The sequence below is a fragment of the Megalops cyprinoides genome, chromosome 24 (assembly GCF_013368585.1).
Source record: "Megalops cyprinoides isolate fMegCyp1 chromosome 24, fMegCyp1.pri, whole genome shotgun sequence".
NCBI lineage: Eukaryota > Metazoa > Chordata > Actinopteri > Elopiformes > Megalopidae > Megalops > Megalops cyprinoides.
This window is the reverse complement of record NC_050606.1, coordinates 1,660,278-1,680,289: the sequence shown is the minus strand read 5'-3', so window position 1 is coordinate 1,680,289 and position 20,012 is coordinate 1,660,278. Positions and strand designations below refer to the sequence as shown.

Below are 20,012 nucleotides of genomic sequence, written 5' to 3'. Positions count from 1 at the left end.
CGAGAGGTTAATCCCTCCACCCACTGGAGCTCAGAGTTTTATTCCACCATTTATATTTCCTCTGTTTTAAACCAGCTCTGAAACGACTGCCGTCGGAGTAATGAGTTGTGTTTGTGGAGCACCTCTCATGGATGAGGGTGGAGGGTGGGGATGGGGGGTGGGGGGGGGGGGGGCATGACTCATCTCCTGCCCCAGCAGTGCGTGACCCCCACACGCGTGTAGTGAGTCACGTAACGGCTGATGTGTCCATGCTGTCAGATCCCGCTCCACCCGCAAACACTTATCAATACTGTGCCGCAGAGACCATGATCTGCTAAGACTGGGATTTGCCGATCACATACGCATGCGCACACACACACACACACACACACGCACACACACTTATACGCACACACACACACACACTTATACGCACACACACACACTTACATACACCACGTGCACACACACATATACGCGCATACACACACACACACACACACACACACACGCACATACAATCATGAGCTCGCACCAGCCCAACGTAATGCGACCTAATATATTTATTTAATGCTCCGCCCGGCGAACATGCGTACCTTTAATTACACAGACGGCCTTTGGCCTGCTTTAATGGTGATTAATACCGGCGAGCAGCTCTGGAGAAGCAGATCTGCCCGTGGGTCAAACATGATATGACTGCACGCGCTAATTAAGAATGAAATCGGCTCAAGGAATGTGTCCTGAGTTTGCGTTAGACGGGGCTGCTGGCTGGCTGGCTGACAGGGAGGGTCGGGCAGTGTGCAATAAGTAGCACGGCAGCCACTGCAGTGAAACAGCGCATGAGATGCGTCTCAGAGCCCCGGTTCCGCCGTAGCTGTTCATCACCACACCTTCCTCTCTCTTCTCTGCCTCTTTTTCATGGATTTCGGACCCTCTAGGCCACTGATTCTCAATCCTGCTCCTGGGCCCCCCCCCGCTCCATATGTTTTCCATTTCTCCCTGCTCTACCTACCTGACTGAACTCATCAGTGGCACTTTTGATTAGCTGAGCACACCTGATTTCATCAAGCAGCAAGGATAGATAGAAGATATGCAGGACTTGAGAAACACTGCTCTAGGCGACCGAATGAAGGGACCTCCGACAGACCGGTGGGTGAGCGAGGAGGGGTGACTGCAGCAGGATGGCCGAGCACCCAGTGGAGGGGACCTAACGGAGCCCACAGGTCCATCCTAAAACACGAGTACAGGAATGAATAAAGGGGTAGATTTCCCAGGCCCTGCCTGTGTCCAGCCTCCCTGCGGTTTGAGTGGGAGGGGGCTGATCCACATTCTTCCGCAGATTTATAGGGGAACCTGGCTGAGCTTCCAGTCTGTCTCCTCCTTCAGAGGTGATGACCTCATTCTTCCAAACAACCCCTCCAAATCAGAGACCGTACGCCTCTTTCTGTCTGTCTATCTACTGTATCTATCTGTATACCTCCCTATCTGGTTTACCTGGTTTATCTTACCTATTTTGAATGTTTAAAACAATGTCTTTGGTTTTTTGTCCATCAGTCTATGTCTGTCTTTCTGCAAGCCTGTCAGTTCATACCAGTATAATTATTTATACCTGTCCATCAGTCTAACTCCAGTATAGGTATTTATACCTGTCACCCAGTCTAACTCTATCTGTTTTCCTGTGCTTCTGTATGTCTGTCTGTCTGTCCCTCTGAGTATCATGTGACTTGACTAGCGTGACTCCAGCCTAATGCCCAGTGAATCTCCCTGTGTGTGTGTGTGTGTGTGTGTTTTTTTTCCTGCTTAGTCATACCGTCGCCCCGGTAATTCAGTGATGTCATCAGTGATGTGGCGTGTGCTTCAACCATGTCGGAGACCTCACCGGGGTCAGGAGGTCAGGATTAAACAGCACGCAGGGAATCTACTGTGCTCAGCTCACCGCCGCCGCTGTTTCTGACGAGCGGGCTGTGGCCATGCACCCTGTCCCTCCCGCCTGCTCACACACGCTACCACGACGTCTCCGCTTTTCCGGAGAATGAGTGATATCGCATTAGGACGGTGCCCCCGTGAGGTGCAAGGTGCCCCAGAGAAGCCAGCGTTGCCCCTGAGGGTATGTGTGAGGGGCAAAATGATGTAAGGATGAGTCTTTGTGGATCCTGCAATGGGTCGAGTTAACATGTGCTGCCAATCACCGGGTTGTTTAATCCAATTGCTTTCCACAGCAAAAGAGTGCGATTAGGTCAAATTGGCGAGTGACTGATAACATACGATAGCACCTCCTATTCTGGGCTCCCTGAAGCCTCATCCTCTCCTCACTACCGAAAAATTCCTCTGAAAAATTAAATTTAAAAGTAAAAGTCCCCTTACGACATCTCAAGACGGTCTTTCAGCACAGCTGGCAGGTGTTTGAGTTTCGTATTTTGAAGCGGTGACACAGTCGGTCGGGGGGTATTGCGAATACAATAGGTCCTCACCAACAGTCTCATCACAGTGTTTTTCTATAACTCGTTTTAATTTGCGGAGGAGATTAGAGCCGAGCTGATAAAACTTATCTCGGCTCTGCAGAGCGGCAGTTTGAATGTGATATTGTAACGAGCGAAATAAAGGCGAAAAGGAAGAAGCCACGGGGCAGTGGCCACTTCCCGTTTGCGCTGGCTCCTTCAAATGTCTATTGATCTATCGGTAATCTCATTGACGGAAACCCGGTTAACCAGATCCAGAATGGTTTCTGCAGAGCACCAAAGCACAGCAGCAATTACTCATTGTCACACTAATGGGGAACTGCTTTGCGGATTCTGCCAAGTACCTCTTCTTGGAGTGATTCCTGTGTCTACTCCCTCTTTTAAAAAATCCTGAATCTTGACCCCCCCCCCCCCCCCCCTCCCGGTGGCCATAGTATGAGTATGTCATCCTCTGAAAGGAATGTTGATTGGCCAGTGGAAAGTCCGCACAGGTCAAAGGGGGTAGTCCTCCTCTTCTTTTGTGGAACATTAACAGAATGACACAGCCATTCCTCTGATCTTATGAAAGGTCCTGTATGGATTATTGCTTTTTGATTCCACTATGGTTTTGCCCCAGGTCAAAAGAGTAAAGCTGTACAAATGTATTCGAAATACGACCTGACGAAGTTCCAGGTTAGTTGTTGTTGTTTTTTTTTTTGCTATCCATCATTGATGGACAGGCCAGAGAATGTATAGAATGTTGCGTGTGAGTGACTCTATTTGTAGAGACAATGGCATCCTCGGTGTCACCACGGTGGTCCGGGTTCCAGCCAGGGGAACACCTCACAGGTGCAGATCATGTGTTTTCTTTTTTCCATTTGTTTTGTTTGGGTTTTTTACAGTTAAAGACAATACTACAGTTCACGCCTTTTGACCTGGTCAAAACCAGGAAGTGACCGTAGCCTTTGGATTTCTACCTAATTCAGTGACTGATTATCTTTGGCAAAACTGAAAAAGAACCAGCGGTGTCTGTGTTTTTAGATTCATTATTATTCAACTGACATGCTGTACAAAGAGTGGCGAAAATCAGTCATCCTGACTGCCTGCGATCTTTAAAAGTGAAGAGCATTACAGCGCGGAAAGGGGAGGACGGGAGAGGCGGTCCAGGTTGTGGCGGATATTTTGGGCGCGCTGTGACTCCGGGGAGGGACGGCGGGCCACCCTCCTGTGACCCCTTGCCGTGTCAGCTGTCAGCGACGCCGGGCTGCCCAGGTGCCTACCTGCCTCCCTGTCTCTCTGGACGCTGACGCGCTCTCTCCGCCGCTGTCAGGCTCTTACGCCTGTTTCAGAAACTGCCGCTGCCCTTCAGCATCGCTACCCTCCCCCCATTAAAAATGTCCTTGTCACAGCAGAGGAGGCGAGCGGCGGAGGGGAGCCAAATGTTTGAACAAACAGAAAGAGCCCGCGCGGTATCCGCCGGCTCCCTGAAGTGAAGAACCGCGCCAAGTTTTCACTGTCTTCTGAAGTTACATTTCGCTGGGGGATAGAGTGCCTCCGGGCTGCACTACCACTGCCGGACGGCAGGGGGAGCGCACAGACGAGTTCGGGCTTTCGGTGGGCCAACCTGTTAGGCTCCATTCAAATGGCCGTGCTGGCGTCCGTCTTTGAGCCATTCTGTCATCCAAATTGACTCTTTATATGAACCAAATTACTCTCATGTTGATCTATTTACATGATAATAGTAACGTGTACACCATACTGATACCGATATTGACTGTTTAACGTGGCTGTTTATTTGTGTATCTGGCAGCTTATTTGTTTAACTCAATTTATCAATTTTTAAATTTTCCCATGGAGTGAAACCTATTTTGCATCTTGTTTAATTTTGACAGCCTATTTGAAATTGTAACGTACACAGGGCTTGCAATATAGGACGGGAGGACACCATACGCAAACGCATATAGTAATTAACACATTTGCTGAGAAAGCCATGTCCATTAGCCCTATAATTAAACGGGTCTGGTTCTGATGGCAACAATTCAAACCGTCATTGCTGACAGGATGGCTAACATATAACGCACACGCATTAAATACATTTAACATTTAAAAAGCTCCCTTCAGAGACAAAACATATGAACATTTTACATTTAAAAAGCTCCCTTCAGAGACAAAACATATGAACAAAAAACATGAACATGAAGGAGTCGATATGTCACGCGTTAGCTCTCTAGGAAGGTCTCCTTTTCGACAGTTCAGCGGCTCTGGGATCGATGCAGTCTCTCATCGTGGCGCGACCTGTCTGCTGCCCTCGTCCCGCTCCATCCTCCGCGCCGCGGTCCCCTCGCTGACACACTTCCCGGCTGATTCGAGTGCACGCCTTCTCTGCTGATTTTTTTTTTCTTCTTTCGTAAATCGGGGACTTTTGAATGGCAGCCAATCAGAAAGAGGGTCCACTCTACCTCTCCCTGTAGAGAGAGAGAGAGAGAGAGAGAGAGAGAGAGAGAGGGAGGGGGTGTGAGAGAGAGAGAGAGAGAGAGAGAGAGAGAGACAGCTGCAGATACTGTAAAGTACTCCTTATGTAGGGACCGGATACACATCTTGTCTCTTACCGCTGCGCTTCGGTAGCAGGTTGAACTGCGTTACATTCTGGGTAAGTGCGGTGATACGTAACGTCAACTTTTGCCGTTGCTTTACAAGGAATTATTTTGGCATGCATCAAATTAAAAAAAAATGTCTGTCGAACTGCTAAAAAAAAGAGATTCAGAAATAAAACGCTTCAGTCACGTAACGCCGTGAAACCACCAATGCATGTTTACTACGTGCGCGGGGTTTCTGTTTGTTTTTGTATTCTTTTTTTCCGACCAGAGGATGCGGTGCGCAGATTGTGATGAAGTTCACAAAAAGAGAAATTTCATATCATCATTATTTGAGATATGTGTGCCGCTGAGCACCTGCGTCCATCTGACAACATATTCCTATCAAAACGAAGTTTAAACAAGAAGCTTCTTATTCCGGCGATTTTATTGTGACAGCCTACCGCTCATTATTGTACTTGTTTCTAAGACTTTGATTATGAGTCGTTACAGACGTTATTCACCAGCAGTGTGTGTCCGTGTTGTCACTCGAGTGTTGGTCAGTTTTGAGTTTATTTGGTATGGGAATACGGAAAACTGCGGCGCATTTCGGAATTTAAATGCGCAAAATGTAAAGCAGGTTAAAGGAGAGCCCTTTCAGGCTTCCTTTTGGAAATACCGCAGTCTTTCTTTATTGGGAGCGTGGCTTGTGAAGGCAACATGCAGGCAAAGTGCTGGTTTTCCTTTTTCAATCTGAAAACAGACAGATGGACCGAGCACTAATAACCCCGAGCTCGTTAAATGGTCGAATTAATTGCTTTGGGTTTCAAAGGGAATACATTGTAAGCTTTTCGTAACTGTCAGTCAGAATTTAAAGTGCGCTCGCCGTTATTTGATCGATTTCCCACTGTTTGTTTAAACTTTATGTATCATTGTTATTTTTTTTTTTTTGCTGGATTCATTAGCCGTTTGGCAAAGCGCCAAGTGCGAACGGACTGGCTGAGATGAAGGTTTTGTAAGCCATTATAGTTTGTGTAGGTATGCAAGCTTGCTCTGTAGAAGTCCGTTTCCGATGCTGGTGTGATCTGTACAGAGACCACCAAAGCTCATGTGTCCGAGGTTGGGAGGGTAATTCTACCTCGAGACGGTCTTGTTAATGCGCGGAGAACAGTTTATCTTCGAAGTCTCAACTGTCCCGCATTGTGAAAGACCTGCCACTGTTACACGCCAGAAAGACTGGCGTTTCAGCAATCGGCGGTGAGGGCTGTCTTTCTGTACAGAAGCGATGCCGTGCACAGAGTGGCTAGAATGAAATGCTCTGTTGAAAATCTGGGTTGCGTCGTGAAATGTTGCAGTGTGGTTTATGTCTGCATCTGCTAAATGAAGAAATGTAAATGTAAATGTCATAATGCAACTGCAGCTACTTCGAGAATCCTGCGCTCGAAACAACTAAGCCGAATCCGTTTGATGTTCGTTGCATTCGCCGTGCAACAATTAAGGGGTTTGTCTGCGTGTGAACTTTCAGTGCGATTCTGTCGCCTTTGATAAGCCTGATTTTGTTTATCTCTTCTGTAAGTATGTATCGGGATTTTTTGAACTATTGATTAACAGCCAGAGAGGCCGTATTATGACGCCACGCATATTACAGTATACTGCTACGTCATAATTTAAGTACGATTAAAACGCGTTAAAAATGTGTGCGTGGCGTACAGGGCACGAGAAGACCACCTCCATAGCAAGCCTTTGCCAAGTCATGCCAAGTCCTCGCATGTGTTGATATCAGTGGGCAGCACGATATGGTTATTGGAAACATCCATAAATGTGTATACAAATAAATAAAGGACCGGGGTGCATTGTGTTTGAATTTCGCCGTAAATCATTTCAAAGTGAACGTGGAGAAACGTTGCAGGGAGCGTGTGTCACGGCAACAGCTCGTGCAGAAGGCGATTTTGTGTCACGTCAGTATGACTTTAGCAGTGTTTGGTTCCGTTTAAAACATACATGATAGAAAAAAAAACTGACATTGTGAAAACAGAGCTGATCGCTGTGGTGCTGCATCATTTAACGTGGTAAAATGTGACGTTATTTTGTGATAAAAAGGAGGAGAGGAACATAAAAAGCACAGTAGATGTAAAATACTTAAATGTATCAGAATGGAAACGTGCAAAGTGTGTGTGGTGTAGGGGATGCCTTTGCATTGATCTTTTGAGTGACTTATGAAGTTTAACAGGATTATTGAAGGTAGGAAGAAAGCAAGCCAAACCTGAACAGGTAGAGAATTGCTTTGCCTTCCTGTGAAATTTCACAGAACTTGTCACACACTGAATAATTCATAAAGACGGTGCTGTGAAACACTTTTTTTGAGTCCATACCAAAAAAAGTATCTCAGTTTTTACAAAGTGTTTTTTTGATTTTATGAATAAACAAATGTGATTCTTATTTTGAATAATAATAAGACAAATAGACCAGGTAGTTGCACAGGATGTCTGAGACCATTGTGATCACAAGAAATATGTCCATGAATATAAGATTCACAGCAAATCTACCTACAAATCTCACGGCTACTCGGGGCCCTTTCTATTATTTAATGAAATAGGATCCTTGTGTTTTTACCTACATTGCAAACCATAGTAAAGCTGCGGTGTGATTGATTGAAATTCATATATGATTTTGCTTTATGTTTTGATATTCCAAACATACAGACTTGTGTTCTACAAGCTTAGACCTAGATCCAGTGTAACTACGCGAGGGTCAGCCCTCGGCTTTGAATGTAGATTCGTTGCACGTGTGGCTTTGTTTAAGTGAGTTACGTGACGTTCGCAGGATGAACTGCGTGACTGGAAGTAATGGGATTGACACAGTGTAGGTAACACACAGCATTTAATTTGATTAAAGCTGCTCTTTAAAGGCAGGGATAGTCGCTGCCCCTGGTCCAGCATCAGACCGTACTATGCCGTTCTATTAGCACAAACTGCAGCCGCCAAAATCAGGCCCCACTGTCATTTTCACACTTCCTTTTGTGCCGTCATTTTTTTTTTGTTTGTTTTTTTTTTTTTTTTTTTTTTGCAAATTAGTTATCTGTGATTGAAAGTTTTGAAGAGAAGTTTGATAATGTGCCTTAGATTTGTATTTGAAGTAACAGCTGTGGTGGTTCTGTGAGAAAATAAAACCCCATGGCAACTGCAAGGCTGGCCGTCCCAGCTATTTATAATCCGTCGGTGTGGGGCCCATTTACTTACTGAGTGCTCGATGTGGCCTACCAAACACTGTCCCTGAGGTTCATTTTTAAAAAGCTCATTCTTTTAAGGAAGTGAATTTTAAGATTGCATGTGTAACATATATAGCATGTGACTCCATGTTGTTCAGAGAATGTGGAAATATCCTACATATCCCATAACTATCATCTCAAAACCGACCTGTCGTTTGATGTAATGTTGCACTCATAGGCTATTGTTAGGTGGAAGGTGCATTTTAGCGTAAGGAAATGCTGCTCCTATAGATTATTGTTAGGCGCTAGGTGCACATTAGCATCATGTAAAGCAATGCTGCTTTTATGGATAATTGTTAGGCACTTGATGTATGCTGTGGTATTGCAGTGATATAAGGCCTTGTTCCATTTGCTTCCATTTTACCGCTGTGTGTTAAGCAGCTGCCGTTGCATGCAGATACCCTGCAACTGCTTTCAGTTTCCTACTTTATCTCCGCTGTGTTACTTGCTATTCTTTCCTTGTGCGCTTGTGAAAGGCACCTTACGCCTCATCACAGTGGCCTTGTGAGTCTATCTCCCCTAAAGTGCCTGCCAAATAAATAAATTATAATATATTATCATATATAAATGGTAATAAATGTTAGACAGCTTACTGCCGCTGTTCAGAGACTAAAGACAGAAGACGCCGGAATGTTTCGCTGATGCTACGCCCTCCTGTGGACAGTACTCTAGTGACAGGTGAGACTGTGGGCAGGGTGTGGTTTACATTTTAAGAGAGGTGTGCCTGACTCTCATTAACAACCTCTCTATTAGGCAGAGTAAGTGTGTCCTCAGGGAGTCCGGCAAAATCAGTAGGTGTGAGGGAAAAAAGAAAGCATTAATTTGTAAAAGCTATCGGAGTCACACTTTTAACATTAGTGCCCCCACATTATTAATTCGGTTATTTCATATTCATGCACAGCCTCGATGTAACCTTCTCACTTTTTCAGTTAAGCACCGATCAATCTCGTATTCATACTCGGTTTTCATTGACCTGCGATTTGCTTTTAATAAGAAGGTGAGAATATGAATCTCCCGCTCTCTCTCTCGCTCTTTCTCTGGCCTAAGAGCAGCACCGTTTTAGTGCCTGTGTAAAAATAGCACTGCCTCTGTGTGCGGTTCGCAGTTTCGTGCGGCTGAGCAGGGGGTAATTTCCCCCTCTTTGTTTCGTGCGGAGCGGAATCCAGTCACGTGGCCGCGCTCCCGTAAACTCAGCTATGACGTCGCTGATGGGTCCTGTCGCTCGCGAACGGTGCGTGAAACGGTGCGTGACGCGTTACTTTCGTTTTTTTTGGGGGGGGGGGGGGGGGGGCGCGAGCACGGATGCACGGATGCGCAACTGATAACAGCGTAATTAGTAACAGTTGCGTAATAAGGGTTCTGTCCCATCGCGCTAAAATCGATATTCTTAAGCAAACTTTGGTTAATATTAAACTTATTGAATTTTGTGGGGAAACTAAAGAAATGTGCATGTACATGCATGTTATCAGAGTATTGCATCACTCTACTTCTTAAATTATTTTTTAGGTAAAGGAAAAAGTTTTTTACTTTTATTTCTTGGATTGAATGGATTGAACTAATAGCTCTGTAGTAGTGAATACGATCTGCTTTCATTGCAAATCAAGCTTCCAATAACAAAAAAATGTGTGGGAAAAAAAAAACTGTTGACCGTGAGTGTTGACTGAAAAGATCCACAGAAACATAAAGATTTTTAATTAGCTGCCAATGGTGAACTTGACTCTTCTTGAACATCTGCGTTCTTGTTTGTTTTGTCTTAAACACAAAGCATAGCCGGGCCGGTCTCCATATGAGCCACGCTGGTTGACAACCAAATGAGCTTTCTTCTGTTTTATATTGGGCGTCTGTTCAGATTAATTACTGCTAAAAGACAAATAATGGTCTTTGCCAGGGCTTTCCGTGGCTCTGTGCCATAACAGCTCTGGCTGTTGGGACATGGAGGGCTGTGGAGAAGAAGCAGCCAGGAGCACAATATTGTGAAAGAATAGTCATAATTGCCGGCTGGACATCCCAGCTTTGTCACGACGGTTTGGCGGGCACGCTTGCATTCTGCTTACAGTCCTGTTTATGACACACAATCGTGCCTAATTCAGCAGGCCCTGTGCGCTTCACCCCAGACTGCAGAACACCCGCCACGTCGGGAGGGGACTGTCTGAAGATGTTACGCTTACTCCCGAAAGCCATAAAATAGCTGACAGGGTGAGATGCTTTGGATATTTATTTCTTTGTTTTTTTTCTCCAGGTAGTGTAATTGTTGATTAACAGGCCGGTGTGTGGCGGTCTGTGTTTGGAAGGCTGAGGAGGCCTGGGTGTGTGTGTGGCGGGTTGTGTTTGGAGAGATGAGGAGGCCGGTGTGTGTGTTTGGAGAGGTGAGGAGGCCTGGGTGTGTGTGTGGCGGGTTGTGTTTGTAGAGATGAGGAGGCCTGGGTGTGTGTGTGTGTGGCAGGTTGTGTTTGGAGAGGTGAGGAGGCCGGTGTGTGAATTTGGAGAGGTGAGGAGGCCTGGGTGTGTGTGTGTGTGTGTGTGTGTGTGTGGCGGGTTGTGTTTGGAGAGATGAGGAGGCTGGTGTGTGAGTTTGGAGAGGTGAGGAGGCCTGGGTGTGTGTGTGTGTGTGTGTGTATGTGTGTGTGTTTGTGGCGGGTTGTGTTTGGAGAGATGAGGAGGCCTGGGTGTGTGTGTGTGTGGCAGGTTGTGTTTGGAGAGGTGAGGAGGTCGGTGTGTGTGTGTGTGTGTGTGTGTGTGTGTGTGTGTGTGGCGGGTTGTGTTTGGAGAGATGAGGAGGCCGGTGTGTGAGTTTGGAGAGGTGAGGAGGCCTGGGTGTGTGTGTGTGTGTGTGTGTATGTGTGTGTGTGTGGCGGGTTGTGTTTGGAGAGATGAGGAGGCCGGTGTGTGAGTTTGGAGAGATGAGGAGGCCTGGGTGTGTGTGTGTGTGTGTGTGTGTGTGTGTGTGGCGGGTTGTGTTTGGAGAGATGAGGAGGCCTGGGTGTGTGTGTGTGTGGCAGGTTGTGTTTGGAGAGATGAGGAGGCCTGGGTGTGTGTGTGTGTGTGGCAGGTTGTGTTTGGAGAGGTGAGGAGGTCGGTGTGTGTGTGTGTGTGAGTGTGTGTGTGTGTGTGTGTGTGTGTGTGTGTGTGTGTGTGTGTGTGTGTGTGTGTGTGTGGCGTTAGCCTCGCTCCCGCGCGGGCGTTGGTCGTGGAGCCGCAGGGTGTGACGCGGTGTGGCTGCAGGGAGCAGGATGTGGAGGAGAGTGAGCCCACAGGTCTGGAAATGAATGAAATGCGGGGAAAGAGGGAGCATTAGGCGTACCCTGAGCGGGACGAATAGGCAGCATGGGGAGGGGGGAAGGAGGGAGGGAGGATTAGAGGCAGCTGAATAAGGTGATAACGAAGCATTCTCCTTCCCACAGTGCCACCCCCTCTACAAGAAAGGGGAGTGTTTGTATTGGGGGGGAGGTTGGGGTATGGGTGTATATGCAGGTGTCTGTTAGACACCGCACTCCCTATGTGTCTGTCTGTGGTGTGTTTGTGTCTCTGGGGTGTGTCTGCTTTGTCCTGGCTGGTCAGCTGGTAAGTGAATGTTCTTATTCAGCTGTTCACCCTGTGTTCAGCCATATAGAAAATGTTTATTTTTCTCTTTCTCTCTCTCTGTCTCTCTCTCTCTCTCTTTTATATAGCTTTTTCTTTGGAGTTTAATGTTTTGTTTCTTTAGCTTGGTTTCTTTTTTAATTGGTGATTGGAGGTCTCTGTGGAGGCCCTTGGTTTTACTTTCCAAATAAGAGTCGAGTTCTTCTTCCTCTCTCTCCCTCCCTTCCTCTCTCTCTCTCTCTCTCTCTCTCTCTCTCTCTCTCTCTCTCTCTCTCTCCCTCTCTCCCTCTCTCTCCCTCTCTCTCTCCCTCTCTCCCTCTCTCTCCCTCCTTTCCTCTCTCTCCCTCTCGCTCCCCCTCTCTCTCCCTCTCTCTCTCTCTCTCTCTCTCTCCCTCTCCCTCTCCCTCTCTCTCTCCCCCTCTCTCTCCCTCTCCATTCCTCTCTCTCTCTCGCTCTCTCTATCTCTCTCTGTCTCAGCTTCACTTTTCCTGGAAAAGTTTCTCTCCCCAGTTTGGCCTCATAGTGCCCATGCCAGATATTATGCCTAGTCTGGGGTAACAACACAATCCAGAAAACAGAGACATCGAGCAAAGGAACAAAGAAATGTGACTTTCTAATGGACACAGTCAGGCACGGATTAGCGGTGTGATTGCCTCAGACATTTTAACAGATCTGCCGTTGGCAATTCAGGATTGGTGAGAAGTCCCGAAGAAGTACTTTTATAACAGTTTACATTCAAACCATGTTGTGCACCAGCAGGCAGGCTTCGTATCTTTTCACAGCTACAGCGGCATAAACGAGATGTTCTGTGCAGATACAATGTCTGGCACACAGTGTGCAGTTAGTACATGGTCATCATTTCCAGCTGAAACACAAGGGGAGAGCGGCTCACAGGGTTCACCGAGGCTATGGAAAGCGGACCGAGCAACAGCTCTCTGCGTTATTTACATCCAATTATTGATGTGCTTAGCAGACAAAGTTTTCAGAGGGTGACCCGCGCCGAGGGCAGCTGTAAACACGGGGAGCCGTGACCCCACAGTCCCGGGTTCCAGTACTCCGACCGGAACGCGGCGTGGCCTGCTTTGGGCGGGTAACGATGCAGCAGCCGTGGGCGTTGTGTCGTGCAACGAGATGTACAGGTCATGAATTAAAAAAAAGAGAGAGAAAGGAAGGAAGAAAAGAAGGCGTCTGTTCTGTGTGTCCGAGCTGAAGGGCCCTGACATCCCGGGGTTTGCCGAGCCGCGGGGGGGATGGGGGGGATCCCAATTAGTCTTCGGAAGCGGCCAGCGGGGTGACCTCACCGAGCAGGACCTCATGGAGGAGCCTGACACGGCCGTCTCAAACTCACTTCTGAGATGTCCCCGGGGGCGCTCAGGGGGAAGCTGGTAATTGTGGTTTTGATTGGCTGTAAGGTCCTGCAGGGGCGGGCGAGGGCCGACGTGGGTATCCCAGCATGCCGTGTGGCAGGGACATGGGGAGCCTCACTTATCAAACTGAATTCAACTGCCATTTTGTTTTTTTTTTTTGTTGTTGTTTTTAAAAACCAGCTTTAGTTCATTTTTGATGACTGTTATTATATGATTTTAATATTATACTCAAATCATATCATTATTACTGGTAATGCATTGTCTGTGGTAACTCTGCTCTAAGATTAGGCCTTTAGTCAGTGGGGTGTGTGTTGGAAATGTCTCCTGTTAGATAATTATGGTGTCACGCACCCCGAAGAGAATCATGCCAAAGATGGAAGGATGAAGCAGGGGTAACCATACATGTGTTTGTCTGTTATTAAGGAAGGAAAGGACTAATTATAAAAATCAGTCCTTCTGCTCCACAGTGTTCCTGTTGCTCCTCTCAGGACCTGCTGTGTCTGTGTGGGTAGATCTAAGCTGTCCTTCCTGAAAGATACGAAAAGTTTGTCCCAGCAAGCTGTCAGCCCGTTGGGAATCCATTAGTGTGGAGTCCTGGTCTTGATGTAAACTGGCCCGAACAGCCTCTTTAATACCCTCTAATGCTAAAAGCATATATGAGAGGGCTCTGAGTTAAGCAGAGACAGAACAAGAACTTAAAATGCTGCGTCTCAGGCCTTATCTGTCAGCTTAAGTCTCCAGGTCTCTCTCTCCCTGTCTCCTTCTCTCTTTCTCCCTCTCTCTCTCTCTGCCTCTGTCTCTCTCTCCTTCCCTCTCTCTCCCTCTCTCTGTCCTTCTCAGAATCTCTCTCTCTCTCCCTCTATCTCTCCTTCCCTCTCGCTCTCTGTCTCTCTCTCCTTCCCTCTTTCTCCCTCTCTCCCTCTCTCTCTCCTTCCCTCTCTCTCTCCCTCTCTCTTTCTCCTTCACTCTCTCTCTCTGTCTCCCTCTCTCTGTCTCTCTCTCCTTCCCTCTCTCTCTCCCTCTCTTTCCTCAAATGGCCAAACCAGTGTTTGTTGTTGGTCAAATCTGACCCCAAACCAAAGGGTGGACACCCCTGGCCTATCACATGCATGAAGGGTTGCCAGGGAACTGTTGTCAGGCAACAGTGTCTGGGATTTGTTGCAGACTGCTCGGGGGCATGGAGTTGCCTCCAGGCAGGCGGTCAACTGGACCGGCCTGAACACAGTTAGCATCCACGGTCAGAATCCCCACATCACATTCAGTCTGGGGTCACAGCCATGATCGACAGCCAGTCTGGCACACAAACACATGCACGCGCACACACACACACACACACACACAGCAGGCAAATGAACTCTCCTACACACACACACACAAAAACACACAGTGCACCCAAAAACAACTGCATATACAGACACACACAGATTTTGGGGTTGGGGGGGAGGGAGGTAAGGAGTGAGTACCATACACACACCAGCTGCTGTGAGCGGAGGCGATCACCCCGAAATTAAACAGTGGAGAGTGGGGTCAGCCGTGGATTAGAAGCAATTTCACAAAGTGAGGGGCCAGGGACTGTCTCCAGCTGGAGTACGGGGCCAGGATCCGCTCTGAATGCCTCCGTTCCCTCGCCAAAATCGATTGCGGCCGAGGCTCCCTCTCGAATAAGCCCCGCTCACCTCCGCCACGCCGACACATATTACTTTTTCTAATCTGCCGGGACTCCATCAAGAATTCAGAGGAGAAATAAATGAATCCGCCGCTGACCCGGAATAACGCCGGGAGACGCCGTCTGGTTATCGCCGTGGGCGTGTTGCCGTGCGGCGGAGTGCTGACGTCGGCCTGTTCTGAGCGACACTTTCGGCTCTGGCAGCACCACAGGCTGCGGCAGCGGGTCGGGCCTCTGGACTCAGAGCAGAGAGATGCGTGTTTTATAACAGCAGGTGAATAGTGCTTATGTATGTGCGCAGGCCGTATAGTACAGTGGTATTGAGGAACATGGCAGGGTGGGCAAATGTATGCTGAGTCTTTCCTGTCCTGTATCTGTGTGGATGCACCATGAACCAAACCAGAAATGCATTTGCATTCATGTGTTTGTGTGTGTGTGTGTGTGTGTGTGTGTTTTAGGGGGGCAGGTAGTACTAGAAATACTTCTTTTTTCTGGCTGATATTTGTACTTTCTGAAAGATGCATTATGTGGGAACTTTGTTTTGTTAAAACAGAGAGAAATAAGCTGTGCATACAAAACGTGACTGGCCCTTTAGTAATGAGAAAGCAAGCAGTTTACACTCTTCTTTTCTAGATTTATTTATTTTTTTTATTGGACCAGTCTTGTCGTGTAGTCTTTGTTGTCAGGCCACAGCTAACAATGGGCATTGTCATTTTATGGATGGCCTGTTGTTAATGCCTGTAGGTGCTATTGTGTTGGCATTTTGTTTTCTCGTGGGTATTTCCTGTTGCAGTAGTTCTGAATCAGAATCCGAATCACTCCAGTGACTCCAGAATGAATCACTCCGAGTCTGAGTGAAGCCCGCTGGTTTGCTCTTGTTTAGAGTGCCTCTTACTTCCACGGAGTCCGGTGAAGCGCAGATAGGAGAGATAGTTTAAGCCCAAACTTGTTTTTAATGATTACCAAGATAGCCAATTTAAGAGAGGATCCCCCATAGCATCTGGCTCAGTTCATTGTGTTTGTCACGATAGCAGTGTCTTCTCATGTTGAGCCATTTAAATCATGTCAGAGAGATCAGGCTTCATGCAATCATTCTTATCCGAACAAAGAGCTCCCAGAGGGGTTTTTAACGGAAAACTTTTTATCTCTCTTTCTGTGTTGTTGTCGTAAGGGATTATTTCCTGTGTGGGGCGGGCCAAGCTGAACCGCCACCTGCGGTCTGACGAAGCGGCCGGGTATTTAGAGCCTGATGTATTTAACCAAGTCATTCAGGTTAAAGCATCTGGCTTAAGTGTTCTGCAGGGGGGTCAACAGTGCCCCCTGCTGGTATCGGTCCAGTACCTTAGCACTGATTTTACTCTGTGGGTTGCAGTTAGTGGATTTCAAGGAGACAGCATTGGTATGTAGAGTTAGTTCATTAGGCATAGCATAGAGGCTTTCTTTTGGCCTTCTTTCCTTCTGCTGAGATTATGCACATATGCCTGTTCATTAAAACTGAGCTGAGCTTGCAGCTGTGTGTAGCAGAGGTGGTGAGGAGCCCAAATATTGCTGGTTCAATTCCCCAGTAGAGGACTCCTGTTGTACCCTTAAGCATGGTGCTTAACCCCAATTATTTCAGCAAATAACCAGCAGTATCACTGAATTATACTTTTTTTTTTTTTTTTTAATGTAAGCTATTTAAGTCTGTAAGTCTGCAAGGTGAATATCTAATGTGATACTTTATTTTTAATTTGCGGAAATGCATTTATGTTAATAAGATCCACTGGGTCTAAATGATCACGGCTTATAAAGATTGCATAGTACAGCTGCACAGATAAGCAGGGTCCTGCTTCATACAGAACAGGGAATACAGAGGCAACCAGGATGGAGTGAGTGCACCAGGGGTGAGGCGTTGTCCACCACCCTGCAGCTAACCTCGTACAGATTAGCTCCTGACCTTAAATCTCTGCCGTGTCCCCCTCTCAAAACCCAGCTGTAACCCTTTACACAGGTGAGTAGGCGTGCGGCAGACAGCCGGTCCTTGCTGGCGGTGGCGCTCCGTGGGGCTCTGCGTGTTTTTTCCGCCGTTCCCGCCGCCATGCAGGGCACGACAGAGTAAAGACGCGGGATCGCAGGCAGCAGCATCGCGTCCGAGACGCGTCACGTCTCCACTCTTACATAAGGCAGACATCCCATCTGTCCCCTGTGCTGTCATTAGCCTCGGCCCGGCTAATGGCGCCTCCATTACGGGGGGGCGGTGTTCTGGGGCTGGACACACACACACACACACACTCACTCACACACACACACACACACACACACACTCACACACACACACGCTTGAATCCATTATGTCCATGCGAAGATTACCGTGGCCATGATGCTGGGGAGATTACGGGGGGGGATGACTCCGGCTGGGGGGGGTTAAAGAGTGATGTTACAGAACCTCCTCTCACTGTAGACCTGGTTAGGAATGTGCTGGAAGTGTTTGGGCAAAGAGAGTGCAGGCATATGAGGAGTGTGTTCAGAGATATAAGGGTAAAAATGGTTAGCACTGGGACGGTGGCTTAGGCACTAGCATTGGGACCAGACAGGGATTTTGAATCTCAGGTGGGGGAGGGGGAGTGATTTAAGTAGGGTGCTCAGAGCTCAGAGCTGCTTTGTATATGGATCATTTGTACAAATATAAGCCAGACAAGTGTCCTAGTACAAAGAGAATCTGCTGAACAAATTCATAAAAGATTTATGCCAAAAGAACTCTTTGGAACATCAGTCGTTCCTTATTATGACATCACAAACAGTCATCACAGCTGCAAAACTTATATCTCCATTGGTCTGTCTTCCTATAATCATTCAGTGATTATATAACCACTCAACGCTACTTCAACAGGGGGAGGAGTGCACATTATCCAAGGTGTTTGCACATTCGTTACTTTTTAAATGAAAATTAAATACATAATCCAACACAGACACTGCAATATACCGAGTTCTGGGCATACACAGAGGAAAACAGATCTTCCCACAGTAAGTCAGGCATGCTAGAGTGAAACTGCGTTTAGAACATACTCAAGACTCGACTCAACTCGAGTCTAGACAGGCCTTTCCCTGCATACGCAGAGATCATTCGATATTAACAGGCATTCAGACCACGAGGAGTGAGGCTAAATTGACTCACTCTCTGTCTCCTACCCTGTTCTAACGGGTGGAAACCTGAGCCTAGCTCCCGGTCCATGACCCTCTCTGCCCTCATACAGAATATATGGGCACCTTTTAATTCTACCATTACACCAGAGCCTTGTGGCTTTAAAGATGTGGGACTAAAACCAGCCGAATAAAGCCGGCCTGTTCACCGAGAGACATGCTTTGCTGCTGGCAGTGCTCAGAGGTGCTGAAGTGGAGCTGGGAGTGTTAGCGCTTAGCGATTAAAGACGGGTTCACGTGTTTGGGGGTACACGGGGAAGAGGCTGTCTCTCGTTCGATCACCATTTGCTGTCATGGTGATTTTATGGCCTAAAAGGCGTGGAGACTAAAGGCGTGTTTCTGACACTGGCTTTGAGACTGTGTGCACCTGTCTCCTGCTCTCTCTGGCTTTGAGACTGTGTGCACCTGTCTCCTGCTCTCTCTGGCTTTGAGACTGTGCTCTGTGGCGGCTGCAGTCTCCAGCTCCTCGCTGGTGCTGTCTTGTTTTTCAGTTTTAGTGGCTCCCTGCAGGGCAGGTGGGGTCGCAGTGGAAGAGTTGGGGGCAGGAGGGGGTTGCTCTGTGTCCCCTCCTCCTTCATGGGGTGTACCAGGTCCTCATCAGCTTCACCCATCATGACAAGCCCAGTTCCTGTTTCTCCTGTCCAGTAATGTCCCAGGCTGCTGTCTGCACCCCCGTCACAATAGTTCCTGTTTCTCCTGTCCAGTAATGTCCCAGGCTGCTGTCTGCACCCCGTCACAATAGTTCCTGCTTCTCCTGTCACGACGGACCCTGCCCCTGTTTCTCCGGCTGTGCCACATCACAAGGGGACAGCATTCATGACAACGGCAGCTTTTAAGAAACAGCAGAGGTGGGAGGGCCACCTGCGGAGAGGCCTGTGGCAGCAGTGCAGCTGCACTGCGGAGTGTAGGGGTCTGAGTGCATCGCTGTCCTTTTAAACACTCAGCCTGGGAGCCCGTCTGATAAGTGCCTGACGCTTTTCAGGCTAAAAGCATCTTTAGCCTCGATTTCACCGTGGTGTGCCCAGACGCCCTTGCTTCTATGATCGCCTGCGTTTCCTCGCCTCTGTAAGGTTTGGTGCCTGTTTCATACTTCAATACAGCAGCACAGAACACCAAAGAAAGCCGAGCAGGCACGGCTGCCTTTGTTCTCGCCACGGTAACGGCAGGGCAGGCTCTCCGGCTGTGTTAGGAACTCTGCCAAGCCGTGGGGTCCACGGTAGGTCTTTCCCGGACACGGCCAGCGCAGCGCACACTCCACACACCGTGTGACACTCCGAGGTGCAGCTGGCGTGTAAGACAGGACACCAGATGCGCACGGCGGAAAACAAACATCTACAGCATTTGGCACAATCAGTTTTTTAAACGTATTATTAGTATTAGCATTAGATTTAAGATTAGTATTATGTATTTTATATTTATTGATTGGTACATGTAAGCGGATACACTGTGTCTGTCCCATCTGAGTATGCTTAGTCATGGCAAATTAAGCTGTTGTTGTCCTTTTTTGTCTTCATTTTTCTACAGTAGTCTTTGTTCATGTTATTTTGATGATTTCCTCAGCTCCGTGGCGATGTGTGAGTGTGAGGAAATGCTTGATACTCAGATCAGTCTGTCACTCAGAGGGAATGTGAGGCCGCTTTAGCTGACTGTCAGGAGGCGAGGGATTTTCAGGTCACTCTTCATGACCTTGATGTGACTTTGTGGCCAAAGCTTGGTCCTTTCTCTTTTTTTTTTTTACCAGTGGGCCATTAGTCTCCATGGTGACAGGAAAAAAATAAATCCCTATAAATGGCCTCTGAACTGAAAAGCAAGCTGAGGGATGAGGAACACTACCCCCCCCCCCCCATTGAACACCCCACCCATGGCATTCTCAACCTCACTGATTTCGACAGCAAATCAATACGACCCCGTTCTGAATGTCCCCGCTGCCACTGGATTCAATTAGGGCCGCTCATAGGGAGA

The 20,012-nt window shown here is 47.7% G+C and overlaps 1 protein-coding gene across 2 annotated transcripts in view; it reads left to right on the top strand.

The window, feature by feature from the left end:
• The first annotated feature begins 4,975 nt into the window (after positions 1-4,975).
• The window catches only part of LOC118771024 (cadherin-10-like), a 31,391-nt gene continuing 16,354 nt past the window's right edge, over positions 4,976-20,012 (top strand). The window contains exon 1 of one of the 2 annotated variants that reach the window (XM_036518858.1): positions 4,976-5,067. The gene's annotated coding sequence lies outside the window, so the exon portion shown is untranslated. Of the gene's footprint in view, positions 5,068-10,388; positions 10,455-20,012 lie in introns of those variants that run through there. The other variant, XM_036518859.1, reaches the window with a different exon arrangement.